Source organism: Oryctolagus cuniculus, chromosome 11, assembly GCF_051225735.1.
Source record: "Oryctolagus cuniculus isolate XC-2025 breed Fujian yellow rabbit chromosome 11, ASM5122573v1, whole genome shotgun sequence".
NCBI classification, from domain to species: Eukaryota; Metazoa; Chordata; class Mammalia; order Lagomorpha; family Leporidae; genus Oryctolagus; species Oryctolagus cuniculus.
The window spans coordinates 77,895,078-77,912,573 of record NC_142877.1 but is presented as its reverse complement, the minus strand read 5'-3'; the positions used below and the strand labels follow the sequence as shown (position 1 = coordinate 77,912,573).

At 44.0% G+C, this 17,496-nt stretch overlaps 1 pseudogene; it reads left to right on the top strand.

Moving 5' to 3' along the window:
• Positions 1-1,666: 1,666 nt before the first annotated feature.
• LOC149123536 (dynein regulatory complex subunit 2 pseudogene) lies at positions 1,667-2,515 on the top strand (annotated as a pseudogene).
• Positions 2,516-17,496: the final 14,981 nt, after the last annotated feature.

Sequence of the window (17,496 nt, the reverse complement as noted above, 5' to 3'; positions counted from 1 at the left end):
AATACTCTATTTTTAGGAGTTCAAAAACCAATGGAGAATGGAGACAAGTATAGGATCTCTGCCTCATTAATGGGACACTGTTACCCATACTGTGTTTCTAATCCCTATACCTTGCTATCTTGCTGCTACTCTGTCTCAACATTTAAATTCTGTCTTGAGCGAAGATAAAACCTCTCTCTCAGCCAAAGTATCTTGGCCACATTCATGCTAGAGGAGAATCTTAAAAGAAGCCAAGGGGCCAGCGATGTGCCATAGAGGGCAAAACCACTGCCTTTAGTGCCAGCATCCCATATGAGCACTGGTTCGAGACCCAGCTGCTCCACTTCTGATCCAGCTCTCTGCTATGGCCTGAGAAAGTAGAAGCAGGAAGTAGAAGTAGGCCCAAGTCCTTGGGCCTCTGCACCCATGTGGGAGATGCGGAAGAAGCTCCTGGCTCCTGGCTTCAGGTTGGCGCAGCTCTGGCCGTTTTGGCCAATTGGGGAGTGAACCAGTGGATGGAAGATTTCTCTCTCTTTCTCTCTGTCTCTCTCTGCCTCTGCTTCTCTGTAACTCTGCCTTTCAAATAATAAAATATATATATATATATTTAAAAAGGAAGCCTAGGCCAACTTCCCCTCTCCACTCTATCTAGTCCTTCCTGATTTTGTTCTGTTTAATTTACCCAGGGACTGTTCACTATTCCTTCTCTTTTGTCTCAATCAACAGGAAGTGTGTGTGTGTGTGTGTGTGTGTGTTTTAGGAGGAGGAGACTGCATCTGTTATGCAGCCAAGGCCCAGCACCTGGTCTTAGTTGGCCCTTGCTACCAAAGGATGCCTCATTTTCCCTACCTCCTTAGTTACCATTTTGAAAAGACACTAGCAAGAACATAATAGGATTCATTTTAAACTCCCCACCCTGCTTTTTCTTAACCACCAGTTGGACCCTCTTGAGGGGCATGTTGCCATGTTTTCCAATCTCTCTTTTAAGTTTTTTTCCTAGACTGACAAGGGTGGGCACCCTGGCTGCTCTGACTCAAAGTTCACATTTTCTTTCTTGCTAAATTATAGAAGTTTCTCTGCCCACTTAGGTTTCCTCAGCACATAATCATTGTTTGCAAAGTGTTTAGTGGGAGATTATTGCTGATTTTGTGAAATAAAGAGTCTAGTCCTCTCCTTTTAATGAACTTAACTCTCACTGGCATCTGTGGTACCATTGGGAGCTTGGGTACACATGGAAATGAGAGCCTGGTGCATGAATTTTAGTGTTTTTCTAGTTGGAGATTTGAGTGAATATGTGGTGAATGTACAAACCTAGTTTACTTGGCAGTCTCATGTAAATTACAGGAAAACAAAGTAAATGAAATTTAAACAACATAAATTTGATCACACACACACACACACACACACATACACACACACACATATGCACAAAGGAGTAGCTATGCTGTCTCCTGCCCAGCTGAAGGCACTTCCATGAGACCTCTTTCTTGGAGTCTTTTCCTTCTCCCCCACCTCTAATGGAGGGTGAGGCAGGCTGAAACTTCATGCCTGGATCCAGTCCCCCATCCAACCATGCCTAAAAGAGGGGAAAAGGCCAAGATACGTTTGTCCAAAGAGGAGCAGCTGCTTCCGTTTCGGCAGAAGTTGCTGGTAGAGGAAGAGGTAGCCAAGAAGAGAGGCTCCTCAGCCAGTTCTTGAAGGACAAGCTGGCCAAGGAGGAAAAATCAGTGCTCTGAACCTTACTAAGATTAACATGCAGTGGAGAGCTGTTCTTTGGAAAGTCAAGGCCAGAGAGCTTCACAGGGACACAGAAAATCTTAGCCAAACATTTGAATGAATGGCAGCAAGTCTTTAGCTAAGAACCTGGGCCAGAGGTCTTGGGCCAGGGAAATAGCCCAGGAGAATTCAGTCAAGCTCACCCTGGAAAGTAATGCCACCCTCAGAGCCCTGAGAAAGATCATGGAATAGGGTGAAAAGATCCTTAAACTTGCTGAAATACGTAGGAAATTTGAAACAGAAGAAGAAAAAGTGCTACCTTCTTATACATCAGTACTGACTCCTGTGGAATAGGAGGGAGTTGAGGAGCAGAACCAAGAAGAGCTGACTGAGGAGCTGTGGAGGTGAAGGCAGACTACTTAGAGGTGGAGAATTCTGGAAAAGGTACAGCAAAGTAAAACTGGAGAAACTGAGCCTCCAACACAGATGAGCCTGGCTATTAGAAATCAGTGGGAAGCTGTGGGAGATGATCAAGCATTACCGGATGGCATCTCAGTGAGTGATGAAGTGCTGAGCCAGCTCAACCCACTCTTCACTGTCAATCATCAAGGCAACTTCCCCCAGCCCCATGACAGAGAACCTCCAACCACTTACAACATCACTGAAGCAGTCCATGTGCTATCCCACGCCCTGTGATCCAAGGAGAAAATCTCTTTCAACCCCCAGAGTTTTGGGTGTGTGCATGCATGTGTGAGTCCTTTCAGGGATCTGAGGGCTTTGCTATTACAATGATTGAGTAGTTCTGGCCTTCTGGCTTTGGCCTGTCCCAGCTGCAAGCTGTTGTGGGCATTATGGGAGTGAACCAGCAAATGGAAGGTTTTTCCCCTCTCCACATTGTAACTCTGTCTTTCAGATGAGTAAATAAATAAATCTTAAAACAGGGAGATTAGTTACAGGGATGGCAGAAGAATGGTGATGATGTGAAAGCAGAGCTCTCAGGAGGAAAATCAGGGGCCTAATCATGATTATGCATGAGCAGTCTTGCTCAGGGAAGGATCCTGAGGACTACTGGGCCTGTGACTAACTAGATCATCTGTTCAAGCAGATAAAATCATGCTTGCTTGTGAATTCCAGGTACCGGCCTGAGCAAGCCAGCTGAAGATGCAAAGTCATCTGGCCGTCCTGGGCTGGCGATATGGAGGTTTGCATTGTTTGTAACAGAATGTAAAAGGAAATGGATAGCTAAGGGCACGGTGAGCATGGGCTCCAAGCTGAGTTGGCTTCATGCTGATTAAAGAAAAACTCTGGAATCTCTCAGCATGATTCTTTGCCTCTCTTAGATCCCAGCCAATCAACATATGGCAGCAGCTTAGTTTTATAGAACATCATGCTGTCCCCTCCTCTTGATGAGGTCAAACCATCAGGCAAGTGTCCCAGGGATTTACTCTGCCATCCAGATGCCCATTCTCAGACTTCAGCACCTGACTCAACAGCCCAGCCTCCTTAAGAACCCCATGCCACCCTCACTAGCCAGGACAGTAGTTCTTGAGATTGACCATCTGCTCTTGTCCTCACCTCAAAAAAAAAAAAAAAAAAAAAAAGATTCTTCTGTTTGCCAGTCATCAATATATGCCTTGTTAAACTAGGCCTCTCCAATTGAATGCCACTGCCCTAATATGTATAAAGGTCTGTGAAACCCTGTTATACTTGCTAAGATACTATGAACTGCTGAGTCATTGTAATCATAACTAGTTAAATCTTTTGCTATCCACAATGTGATTTCCAAAATATTTATGTATGTCTTAACAAAACATTGTTGGTACTATGCTTAAATGTCTTATCTTCTAGGCTAAACATTTCCCTGAGACTCCTAGGGTTTGCAATACTTTGGTAAAAAATAATTGTGAAAAAATCATTTACCTACATCCTATCTGTATTCAAAAACTGCTTTAGTGTTTTCAAAATTCAAAAACTGCTTTAAAGTGACTATTGATTAAAATTCTATATATTATTTAAGAAAGATGTTTTTTCTTAATTTAGTGGTGTTGAGGATTGTTTAGGATGTGAATTAAAGGAAACAGTAGGTGGGAAAGAAAATTATGGAGAAAGGTATAAGCATGAGAATGAATTTTTACATATGAAAAGAGAAGAGAAATTTTGTATAGAAAGTTTTTTTTTGATAGATAGAGGAACTGAAGGAATAAACATGTTGTGGAATGTTTGCAGAAGTTGAAGGCTGGTGAGATTAGTTTGGATGAAATTAGAAGGAAATTATCTTAAAAGTTAGCTCTTCTAAAAGCAGGGTTACTTGATTTTCTACCTCTTTGTAACATGATATATTCAACTCTTCTGAGTGATGGGCTCCTGATGATATCACATGCTAATTCTTTTCCATCAAGTTTCTTCTGTGTTTTGTAACTGACCTAGATAATAAAATTTTATGTTATCTCAGGGAAGTTTCATGCGTTTTCTGTTGCCTTTTTTGAGTTTCATTGCTTTAAAAATTTGAATCTTACAGGAGTTAGCTTTATCTGGTTTGAATCTTGCAGGAGTTAGCTAGATCTGGTCCACAGGTTTGGTTGAAATGCTCAGGTTTAACTTACTTTGATCAAATGGTTTAAACCTCTGACAATTATTTTACGTCTAAAGCTCTAAAACTGAGTCTTGCGCCTTGAGACTTCCAGCTGGATCTCTGGAACTCTGAAAAGATGAGCCTCTTGATTGGGAGAGATAATTGCCCTAGGCTTTGTGTTATCCAGGACCAAACAATTAGAAGCCTTATTCCAGACACACCTGAGGAAATCTGCATCCTACCAGAGACCCTTAGGTCAACCCTCGGAAGAATACCCTGCTGCTGTCCCTTAATGATGCTCCCTTTCAGCATGACGCATCCCCATATCCTACCAGCAGTTAGGGTCCATTCTTCTCGGGGTGGGTGAATTTGAGGAGTTAGATGTGCTAACAGATAGTTAGGTCAGGTCCCTGTTGGAATGAGAAAAGGGGAAGTCTGAAATTCATGGCTCTTCCCAGAAGCTGTCTTTAACGAGATAAAAGTGCACCTGCGCTGGCGGCGGCTCCATAAGCTAATCCTCCGCCTGCAGCACCGGCACACCGGGTTCTAGTCCTGGTCGGGGCACCGGATTCTGTCCCGGTTGCCCCTCTTCCAAGCCAGCTCTCTGCTGTGGCCAGGGAGTGCAGTGGAGGATGGCCCAAGTGCTTGGGCCCTGCACCCCATGGGAGACCAGGAGAAGCACCTGGCTCCTGGCTTCGGATCAGCGCGACGCGCAGGCCGCGGTGGCCATTGAGGGGTGAACCAATGGCAAAAGGAAGACCTTTCTCTCTGTCTCTCTGTCCACTCTGCCTGTCAAAAAAAAAAAAAAAAGTGCCAGTCCCAAGCTTCTGAGTTTCTAGTTTTATCATGAGAATAGAAAGATGTTACATATCCCACCCATCTGGGGGTTTTTTGTTTATATTGAGCAGGCTAGACAGATTACAATTCCAGCTTTCTGATAGGTTTTGTCCCGACCCTTTGATTAATTGTTCCCCGAATTGGGCTTAAAAGACTTCACTTCCACCAATTTCTTCCCTTAAAGTTCCCCTCCTGGCTGCAGCAGCAGGTTTCTGACTTAAATAAATCTTACTTTGCTCATTGTATTGTCCAAATGGAAATTCTTCTTCTATGTGAGATACATGTAAAAGTGTTAAGGTTGTGGGGAAGGAAAAATAGCCTTTGCTTGATTTAGCTCCCAGTACATGAAGCTACTTATATTTATCAAAAAAGTTGGAATTTGAGACCCTGTTAGCTTAGTTTGGTTGATAGTCATGAAAACAAGCATCAAGTTAGAATTTTACATATCCATGATCTCACTGTGCTCCTACAATAACTTTGTGATATACACACACACACACACACACACAAAATATACATACATACATACATATCTGAACTTGTACCTAAAGGCACATATAGACACATGTGTAATAAATAATATAATACAAATATTATTGTTCCCATTTACATCTTGGAGATCTTATCTCCTGTATTTCAGCTTCATAATTCTCAAAACAGCACCAACTGCTAGGTCTTCAGTTGTGACTGGTGCTTTTGTTCCTTTTGACTGCAGTGTCATTTTTCTCACTTCTTTTTCTGTCATGCTCTTATTCATTCTTCAAGGGGCCAACTCACATGTTACCTTATGTATGTTGTATTTTCTGACTCTCTTAAGTGTTTCCACTCTTCTTTATTATTTGCTTTCATGCATATTGTCCTTTTCACTAAACTCTGAGACAGAAACAGTCTCTTTGTATTATGATATTACCTCTCTACTATGTCATTTTAGGCCACTCTAACCAAAGAACATAGAATGAATGGTTCTCATAGTGGAGGCTAGGAAGTCTCTCAAACCATCTGACTGACATCTGGAGACACATTCAGTCCATATCACCTCTTCACCTCAAATCACATCAAATAAACAGTAGACTGTGTTCTTGATGCAGTTGCTAGATGTTATCAGGCCCTAAACTTCCACAGTCTCCTAGTCTTCCTCCTTTAGCTTAAAATTTCTTGGGCCTACTTTTAGGATTCAAACTAACCTCTCACTAAAAAATAACTCGCTCCATTGAAGGAGTGGTGTAGCCAATCCCACCAAATCAAAACATGCATGAGGCCATTTCTCTGCTTTATAGATAACATCCTGATGTTACATCTTGTTTTGAGGATTTTTCCAGGAACCTGGGACCCCAGTATCTGCATGTAGCCACCAGCCTTTCTAGAGCCCACTTTGCCGTTATCAAGATTCCCAGACTATGGTATCAATGACCAATCAAAGGAGGGCCATGAGCACTGCAGACTAACCATAAATCTGCACATGAGCTGAACATGCTCCTCTCAAGCCCAGCTTAAGTCTATAAAATCTCTGATCTTTGACCCATGGAGAAGTCTAAGAATCAAGCAATAGCTGCCCAGCTCCTTGCTCTGCACATTACAAATAAATACCTGCTTGGCTGGCGCCGCGGCTCACTAGGCTAATCCTCCGCCTGTGGTGCCAGCACACCAGGTTCTAGTCCTGGTTGGGGTGCCGGTTCTGTCCCCTGGGAGTGCAGTGGAGGATGGCCCAGGTGGTTGGGCCCCTATACCTGCATGGGAGACCAGGAGAAGCACCTGGCTCCTGGCTTCGGATTGGCACAGCACACCGGCCTTAGCGGCCATTTGGGGGGTGAACCAACGGAAGGAAGACCTTTCTCTCTCTCTCTCTCTCTCTCACTCACTGTCTAACTCTGCTGGTCTAAAATAAATAAATAAATAAATAAATAAATACCGCTTTATCTTTAGGAATACCTGTGTTATTTTGGAGATGTCATGTTGCTTTATTCTTTCATGCTGCCTATGTCCCTACACTGATGTCTTCACATCTGGTGTAATAGACCCTTCCTCTTTGTGCAAGAGGTTTTATTTTAAAACTGTATGATTTAGATTCAACACAGGGTATCACTCGGCTTGTTTCATTGGCATTGGTTCTAGGTGAGCCCAGAAGTGTCACCTCTGAGTGATGTGCTTTAATAAATGTCAGCTGTGTCTGTAAGTGACACAGTGATCTAGTCTGCAGCAGTTCACGTGGGTAGAAGTGTAACTTGGAGGTGAATATGGGCTTCTTAGAGTATGTATCTTCAGTCTCCTGAGAGTTGGGTGTCAGTTACAACAGGAAGTATGATAGCTAGGGCCTCTTTCCTCACACTGAGGGACTCAAAGGGGACTGTTCCCTTGTCCCATTGGCAAGGCTGAGCAATGCTGGGGCTTGTGGCAACAATGTCTGTGGCATTAGGACTGTGTGATGTGGATGGGACTTTCCCCAGGCCCTTCTGAGAGAGTGTGACTTGTGCTAAGGCTTGTAACACTACAAGCCCTCGTGTAGGACTAAAGGATGTGAACGGAACCCTGCTGCAGTCCTATTGGCTGACTACAAAGTGTTCAGGAGATTTTGCCCTGGCAGTTATGGGTCCAGTGAAGTGTAATGCAAACAGATTCTTCCCTGGATCCCACTGAGTAGATTGCGGTGGGTTTGAAGAAATTGGTACTTCTTGCTAGTCCTGGTATTGCAAGATATGGGGGCAGGGCTCATTACCAAGATCTGCCATGGTAGGAGCCAGGTGTTGGGGATGGTGGTAGCCACATGCCTGAAGCTGGCTGATGCAGAAGAGCATCACAAGTAAGTACCAGTTACTCCAAAGATTGTAATACCAACATTAACAGTCCTGGATCTGCAAGGCACAGATGGAACTGCCCCCAGTTGTCATGCAGCATGCAAGGATGAAGCTGGGGTTTGTGCCTTGGTCTCCCAGAACTGTGAGCTAGGAGGTGCAGAGGGAACTTCCTAAGGTTGGGTCTAGAATTTTTTGTGGGCTGCTGCTGTTGTTAGCCCCAAGAAGCTGAGAGGAAACTTCCTGGATCACACAGAGTGAGTGAACTCATGCCCAGAATGCAGGATGCAGAGGGTCTGTTCACCCTGAGAGTCTGCCCTGGTTCCAGTTCTGTTCATTTCTGGAAGCAATGTGGTTGCTTTCTGCCTGGTGAGTCAGAGCAGTGATCAGCCAGGACTCTGCCACACCCAGTTGAGTCTGGTGCTTGGGGAGGGTGAGGGAAAGGAGAGGAGGGAAGCAGAGTGGCTTCCTTTTTGCAGTCAAGTAGCCACTCTATATTTGTACCTGTATGTATCAAAAGGAAATAGATTTAAATAGTTTGTCCCACATATATCTTGAATTTCTAGTTCCCATTTAAAATATATTTGCTTTAATCCTTTTCTGATATCAATTATCCTATGATAATTAAAAAATTATTATAGATTCAGACAGAAAAAATATATTTCATAAGTAAATAAGCATATAGAAACTAATAAGATGAATTAACACTTGTGTTTATGGAGTGTTTACTGGATTTTTTTTTTTTTTACAGGCAGAGTGGACCGTGAGAAAGAGACAGAGAGAAAGGTCTTCCTTTACCGTTGGTTCACCCTCCAATGGCTGCTGTGGCCGGCGCACCACGCTGATCAGAAGCCAGGAGCCAGGTGCTTCTCCTGGTCTCCTATGCAGGTGCAGGACCCAAGGACTTGGGCCATCTTTCACTGCACTCCCAGGCCACAGCAGAGAGCTGGTCTGGAAGAGGGGCAACCGGGACAGAATCCGGCGCCCCGACCGGGACTAGAATGGTGCTACTAGGTTTAGCAATTCATGAGTTAAACATTAGATATCTAAATCTATTGGGCATATGAGTGCTTATATCACAAGAGTGGATACAAGATATAAATGGTCAAAGAGATAATGTAGTTGATGTAGTCCAATAGCATTGAATTAATGTTACATATTTGCTATACATTTTTATGTCAGTTAATTTCTCACTTCTGAAAAGGAAATCATTTCAAACTTGCTCAACCCAGAGGAAGTGGTGGTTTCTGTTATAATTTTGCTGATGTACTTTGAACATTTCAATTCTCATTTTTCCCTCTGTTTTATTTTTTCAGTTTCTTTGCTAAAGTGTCTTTTAAAAGGTATCCTATTGTCTGTGGCTCGAAGGACAACTGTTTTTATTACAGAACTTACAGAATTGCTTGATTTCTTAAGTTATGCAATGTGTTTTTTGAATTAAAATTAAAAAAACAAAAAAATTATGTATATTTTTAAAGATTTATTCATTTATTTGAAAGGCAGAGTTACAGAGAGGCAGAGGCAGGGAGAGAGAGAGGTCTTCCATCTGCTGGTTTACCCCTCAAATGGCTGCAACGGCCAGAACTGAGCCATTCCAAAGCCAGGAGCTGGGAGCTTCCTCATGGTCTCCCACATGGGTGTAAGGGCCCAAGGACTTGGGCCATCTTCTACTGCTTTCCCAGGCCATAGCAGAGAGCTGGATTGGAAGTGGAGCAGCCGGATCCTGAACTGGCACTGAGATGCTGACAGTGCAGGTGGCGGCTTTACCCACTATGCCACAGTACCGGCCACAACAAAAATATTTTTAAAAACTCATTCATTACCTTTGCTATAAGTAAAATATAGTTCTTTGTCTTAGGCCCAGAAACTGTCTGTCTTCTTTCAGTATCCTTGGATTGTAGCTAATTTGCTAACTTGTAAGTAAGGTAAAATCTTAGATCCTTTAATTTTTCATATGAAGCTATTCAAGTTTTTTCTTTAGTCTTATGTTTATTTTAGAAGTGGATTCATTTAAGAATTTGTCTGTTATTATTATACTTATTATTCTTTAATTTATCTAGGCTATCTACTAGTATCTCTTGATATTGGTCATTTTAATTTTTCTCTTTATTCTTGATCATTCTTGCTCTGGGGTTACCATTCTCATTAACACAATGTAGGTAGGCTCAGCAAGGATTCCTTGGGGCTGCGGGTTACAAATAAACTTACAGCAAAATCAATGCTAGAAAAGCTGAACCAGGGAGAGAGAAGGAATTGAGAAACAGCCAGAGAGATCAAAAGCCAAGCAGAAAATTTACCAGTGAGTATTGTTCTGTGGTCCTTTGAGATCTGAAATTAAGGTCAGCAAAGACAAAGCCAAACACAATGACACACGTTAACAAATGACAACAAACACAATCAATCACACATATTACTGCCAGCCCTTTGGTAAGCAGAGTACCTGTCACTGGTGAGACTACAACTTATAACTTCACCAACAAATGTGGAGATGCTGAGGTCACACCTGAACTTGAAACAAGAATAAGAAAAATAGAAATAAAATCTGTACTATTCATTCTTTTAAAAAGATTTTATCTGCGTCTGTGGCGGTCCTAAGATGTGCCACATTCAATCACTGATAAACATGGTTGACTTTCATAAATTGTAAGTAGTTAAGCCCAGAGAAGCAGTCTTGAAAGCAAGCAAGACAAGTAGTCATGAAACACAGGTGGTTTCATTTTGAGTTTCACTGTCTTGAGTTGTTTCCAAGACAAAGAAGTTATATTAATTCACAACAACTCCTTCACAGTGACCTAACCACAACAGGGTGTAACTGCTAAAATAGTAAGCCCAGAGGAGGAGTGTGTGTGTGTGTGTGTGTGTGTGTGTGTGTGGTGCAGCAATGTAATATCCTTGATATTTCAAGCTGTTTCTTTATTCCTGATTCATCATCTCTGGCCTTTTCAGCCATGCTTTTAATCTCATGGTAACAAGATGGGGGTTATACGTACAATTTTACTTCCATGTTCCAAGCACAAAGGAGAAATGTAGTGGTGGTACCAATATCAGAGTGTGGATACAATGAAGGTAGCTAATTTCTGCTTTGTGTTGGAAGCACAAAACTAACAGTTACTTCAGGGGAAGTTATTCAGAGAGCTATCAGCATCCTTAGCCAAAGCATCACTGTGGATTGAGTTGTTTCTCTCCAAACTATATGCTCTCAAAACTAAGTCCTAACTCCTTGTACCATAGAATGGTATTTGGAAATAAGTTTCTTACAGGTGTGATCAACTTAGAATGAGGTCATTAGGTCACTTGAGCTCTCCTGTCCCACCTGAGGACAGGTGGGGGAGACTGAGAAGCACTTGTGTAGTTCCCAGTCCAAAGACATAGGCTCACTGAAAGAGACCCAGTCTCAGGACTGCAGAATACTTCCTCTTCCTCGACACCTCAAAAGGTTTATTCAGAGCATCTTCTTTTACCTGGAGTATCATGTCTGGCTATCAAGAAAAAAATTGAAGTCATAGTACAAGGAAAAAAAAAACACAATTTAAAGAGAGAGAGCAAGCATCAGAACTAGGCATGGCACAGATGTAGGAATTACTATCTTAGAAATGTTAAACAATGATTGATATGCTAAAATATCTAATGGGTAAAGTACGTAACATGCAAGACAAATGAGCAATGTGATGAGAAAGATGGAAATCCTAAGAGCCAAAAAGAAATACTAGAGTTAAAACTGTAACAGAAGTGAAGGGTACAGGCCAGCGCTGTGGCACAGTGGGTTAATGTCCTGGCCTGCAGCGCTGGTATCCCATATAGGCGCTGGTTCAAGTCCTGGCTGCTCCACTTCCAATCTAGCTCTCTTTTATGGCCTGTGAAAGTTGGATCACCAACGTTATGTCATTATTTATGAATGAATAAATATTGGGGAATGCATTTTATTGGCCAAGTGTACTAACTCTTTCACACTTTCTCAAGCCCTTAGATAAATGTAGGGCAAGCAGAAAACGAATATGGTATCACAGTATCATTTCTGTCTCCTTTATTATCTCAGAGTTTCCCTTACAAATATTTATCCATATCGGATGTGGAATCTTTGTCATTTCCATTGGATGCTACTTGGTACTGATATATTAACAACATAAATAAACTGAGGCATAAATGCTTGAAAATATCAAACAATTTTTACTTGTGTAAAGGACACAAAAGAATGTCAGGATATATGGCAAAGAGAATAGCAACAGTATCCTGGACAAACAAGATACAAACATCTAGTACCAAACCTCACCAGCAGATTGATGGATGCTTATGTAAAAGTGCAAATGAAAGAAAGACTAGAAATATTAAGAGTCTTCCCTCCATGTCAAGTCATACGCTGGAACATTCCTGGACATAATCTAATATAAAAACTTGCTAGAGGTTACTTCTTCAGGGCCAGGAGCATCAGGTCTCAGAGTTTTACAACACAAAACATAATATACAGTATGTTAAGGCATGAACTGGATGCTCATCCACCACTCCAAACTATCTTGACCAGAATACTTTGCCCAAAGTTCATACTAAAACCCAGTGCCATGAAACAGAATAAGGGTAATTTCCCCAGACTTCTTTGGGATTCATGCTAATAATTCTTTAGGTTAGATGGAGGAGTCAACCTGTAACCTGTGTAATAAAAAAAAAAAAAAACGGTTCTAAGTGTCGCTCCCCCTCTTCGTGGAGGAACGACACAGGACCCTGCGCTGTTCTTTCGTCTGCTCGGCCCTCCCCGGGTTTGCTGCTGGCTCTTCCCGGGTTGGCTACCGTCCCTTCCACCTCCGTGGAAGGGCAGTTCCCCCTGCTACATTCCCCACTTCCGCGGGGGAGCGGCACACTGCCGGCCGGCTCTCTCGGGGGCTGCACAGGTGTTCCCCTTAGATGTTCCTCGTGCATGCCGTCTCTCTCCTCCTTTATAGTCCTCCTCCGCCAATCCTAACTCAGCTGCCCACACGCCGAGTACGCTGCTCTCCTCCAATCAGGAGCAGGTCCTGCAGCTTGTCAAGTTGGTGAGAGGCAGCTGGGTAGAAGCTGTTGCCTCCTCTCCCAGCGCCATATTGTGGGAGAGCAGATGCATAGAATAAGTCTTAATTCCAGTAACTCAGTCCAGTCCGGGTTGCTCCCCACAGATCCCCCTTTCTTTTTATTTTTGGCGTTGATACGCGCCTGTCTTCGGTGTCCCGCGGCACACACTCTGCTCTGCTTGCTAGAGTTGCCCACAGGTGCTTACAAGTCCTATCAATCAGGCAAACCAAATCCGGGTCCTCTCTTCGCCATGTTGTGAGGAGGTTTTTAGGTGCTGATGCGTGCCTGTGTTCGGTGCCCTGCAGCGCATGCTCTGCCAGAACCGCCTGCAGGTGCTTACAAGCCCTATCAATCAGGCAAACTGAATCCAAGCCTTTTCATTGCCGTATTGTGGGGAGACTTATTGGTGTTGATTCGTGCCTATCTTCGGTGACCTGCAGCTCATACTCTGGTCGAGCTGCCTGCTGGTGCTTACCGCCTTACTAATCAGGCAGACCGAATCCAAGCCTTCTCATTGCGGTATTGTGGGGAGACTTATTGATGTTAATTCGTGCCTGTCTTCGGTGACCTGCGGCGCATAAACTGCTAGCCGCCCGCAAGTGCTCACCACCTCCCTAATCAGGCAGACCGAATCCAAGCTCTCATTGCCACGTTGTGGGGAGGCCTTATTTTTCTCTATTTCCCTATCTCCGGGCATTCCTATCTCTCCTATTTTACTTCTATCTACCAGCATTCCTATTTCTCTCATTTTACTTCTAAATGTCTGTTTCTCTTATCTTTGCGGCTTCCCGGCGCCCGCCCCGAGGCTGCTTCTCAGCGGCTTCCCAGCTCTGAGCCGCCTCAGCCCGCGCTTCTCCCATCTGCGCGGCTTCCCGGCAGGCGCCGGCGCCCGGCTCTGCGCGGCCCGGCTTCGCGCGCTCCACAGTCTCCACGCACTTCGCGCCCGCACCACGGCCTCGCGCCAGCCCCGTGTTCCCTATCTATTCACGCCCCGTGCTCTCTCTGCACGCGGCGGCTTCTGCAAATGTTTCCGCCACCACCGGCATTCAGTCCAAGTTCCCCAGACTAACCTGGCGAATTCCAACCTGGCGGCCCACGTCTCTGCCTCTGGTTCCAGATTTTCGCCTTTTGCTCCCCGGGCTGACTTGAATTCCAAGCTGGCTTACGTCTTCGCCTCGGCCTGCACTCGCGGCTTCATCCTCCCTAACATTTTTCTCTACCCGGTATGTTTCCCTAAGTTTTCTTCCAACAATATTCTTCCCTCATTTCTCCTGGCCTCTCCCCACAGTCCGTATCCAAGTCTAAGTTTCTTATAGGTTTCACTTTCACTTTCAACCTGCAGTCCGTATCTAAGTCTAAGTTTCTTCTTGCTTTCACTTTAAATCCTAACTTCTTTCCCACAGTCCGTATCCGAGTCTATGCCTAGGCTTTCAATAGCTTCTTCCGGCACCTTTTTCGTCCGGCTTTTCCCTAGGCTGTTTGCTAGTCTCTCTCTCCGGTATTTTCCCATTTCTTCCCGTTTCTTCCCTCCTAGGTTTCCTATCCGAGTCACCGCACCATTATGTCGCTCCCCCTCTTTGTGGAGGAGCAACACTAAACCCTGCCTAGGCTTCCTATCCGAGTCACGGCACCATTATGTCGCTCCCCCTCTTCGTGGAGGAACAACACAGGACCCTGCGCTGTTCTTTCGTCTGCTCGGCCCTCCCCGGGTTTGCTGCTGGTTCTTCCCGGGTTGGCTACCGTCCCTTCCACCTCCGTGGAAGGGCAGTTCCCCCTGCTACATTCCCCACTTCCGCGGGGGAGCGGCACACCGCCGGCCGGCTCTCTCGGGGGCTGCACAGGTGTTCCCCTTAGATGTTCCTCGTGCATGCCGTCTCTCTCCTCCTTTATAGTCCTCCTCCGCCAATCCTAACTCAGCTGCCCACACGCCGAGTACGCTGCTCTCCTCCAATCAGGAGCAGGTCCTGCAGCTTGTCAAGTTGGTGAGAGGCAGCTGGGTAGAAGCTGTTGCCTCCTCTCCCAGCGCCATATTGTGGGAGAGCAGATGCATAGAATAAGTCTTAATTCCAGTAACTCAGTCCAGTCCGGGTTGCTCCCCACACTAAGTACAGAGAGTATTGGAAGAGCTCGAGATGATTGGAGAATAGACTATGAGAAGACATACTATACTTTTAATGACACAGTGATATTCATAAATGGGAATTTTAGTGCCATTATTTTTTATGCTATTTTAAAATAAAGAAAAATCTCTATTTTAAAAAAGTCTTGTTACTTCAATCAGTCACAAAAATCCAACTCAAAACAATATAAAGGAAAAGGAAAACCTACTGGATGGCTAATAGAGCATATTCTAGGAAAAAACATTTAGGTGAAAAAGTAGGGATATTACTAGGCATCAGGAACAAGAGCCTTTTACTGATTCTGAAATTCATATTTCAGTCCCTTTTCCCCCATCCAGAACACTAAATAACCTCAGAGGTTTACATCTTAAAACTTTAGCCACCAAGGAAAGCTTGCCTTGAACGTGTCTATTTCTGAAGCAGAGACTATAACTGAGATCAGCTGTGGTCAGTGGACCATCCCAGAATGAAGGAAGACAGAATCACCATAACAAAATGACTGCCCCAGTGGTAATCACTTGGGTAGCAAAAGGGGTGGGGTAAGGAGAATGAGAGAGGGAACAGGAGAACAATTTTCAGAAAAATGGTAGTTAAAGGAAATATAACACAATATCCAAGCATCCATAATTTGTATATTTCCAAGGTGGAAATAAGCCTAGAGAATTTTTCAACTTCAGCACCTACTGACATATTGGATTGGAAAATTCTCTGGTGTGGGGTCTGTCTAATGCATTTAGCAGCACTCCTGGCTGCTCCCCACTAGGTATTAGCAGTACCTCCCTGGTTGTGGCAATCAAAAATGTTTACAGGAATTGCCTAGTATTCTGGGAGGAGTTGCCCCAGTTAGGAACTGTTGACTGCAAATTCAAGTTAGTCATATGTGGGAACTAAACAAGTTATCACAAGGAATTTCTACTTGTAAATGCATCAGAATGTTCAGAAGTTAATTTGCTTTCAGTCCTAGGTTGAACCATTTCACAAATCCCAGGTCAAACTTCTCTTCCATTTAAAAATGGAAGCAATAACAGCTCCACAGGGCGGTCTTGAGTATTTAGTAATTATATAAACTATATGAAAGCACTTTTGAGAATTGGAATATAAATGTACAGTAACAACAATAAATAAAATCACTGTAGACAACCAGTCTTTTTCTCTAAGGCTTTTTCTCAGGAGACTGGGTGTGAAACAGGTGAATGCATGGAAACAAAACATTTGCTATCTAAAAAGCAGAATTTTTTGGAAAAAAACCAAAGCAAATGAAACATACTCAACACCAAAAAACAAAACAAAGCTCCCCCTCCCCCTGAAAACTCTATAACCCAAGTTTAAAAAATCCATAGTTCCTGGCTTTTTGTTTTTGGAAACTCTCACCTTTTTCCATTTTGGTGCTGTGGCATAGGTCAAGCTGCCCTCTGCCTTGCCAGTATGCCTTATGGGCACTGGTTAGAGTCCTGGCTGCTCCACTTCTTTTTTTTTTTTTTTTTTTGACAGGCAGAGTGGACAGTGAGAGAGAGAGACAGAGAGAAAGGTCTTCCTTTTGCCATTGGTTCACCCTCCAATGGCCGCCGCGGCCGGTGCGCTGCGGCCGGCGCACCGCGCTGATCCGATGGCAGGAGCCAGGAGCCAGGTGCTTTTCCTGGTCTCCCATGGGGTGCAGGGCCCAAGCACCTGGGCCATCCTCCACTGCACTCCCTGGCCACATCAGAGAGCTGGCCTGGAAGAGGGGCAACCGGGACAGAATCCGGTGCCCCAACTGGGACTAGAACCCGGTGTGCCGGTGCCGCTAGGTGGAGGATTAGCCTAGTGAGCCGCGGCACCGGCCGCTGCTCCACTTCTTATCCAGCTTCCTGCTAATGTACATTGGAAAGCAGCAGAGAATGGCTCAAGTCCTTGAGCTCCTGCACCCATGTGGGAGAACCAGATGAAGCTCCTGGCTCCTGGATTTGGCTTGGCCCAGCCCTGGCCATTGTGGCCATTTGGAGAGATCTCTCTTCTTTCTCTTTTTTCCCTTTATCTCTGTATCTTCCTCTTTTGCTGTAACTCTGGCTTTCAAATAAAAAAAATTAAATTTCCAATATATTGTCACAACTAAGGAACTAACAGATTTTATACCACTTGATTTTTTTTTACTATGCTAGATATTTTTATTCACTACAATTATTTGTATTATCAGTGGAAACATGATTTTTTTCTCACATACTGAATAACTACAAGTATGGGAATTAAAAAAAATGTATTCTAGGGTCCGGTGTTGTGGCTTAGCAGGCAAAGCTTCTGTATACGATGTCAGCATCTCATATCTGAACTCAGGTTCAAGTCTTGGCTGTCTCACTTCTGATCAGCTCCCTGCTAATGCACCTGGGAAATCAAAGGAAGATGGTCCAAGTGCTTTGTTCTGTGACCTCCATGTGGGAAACCTAGATGGAATGCCAGGATCCTGACT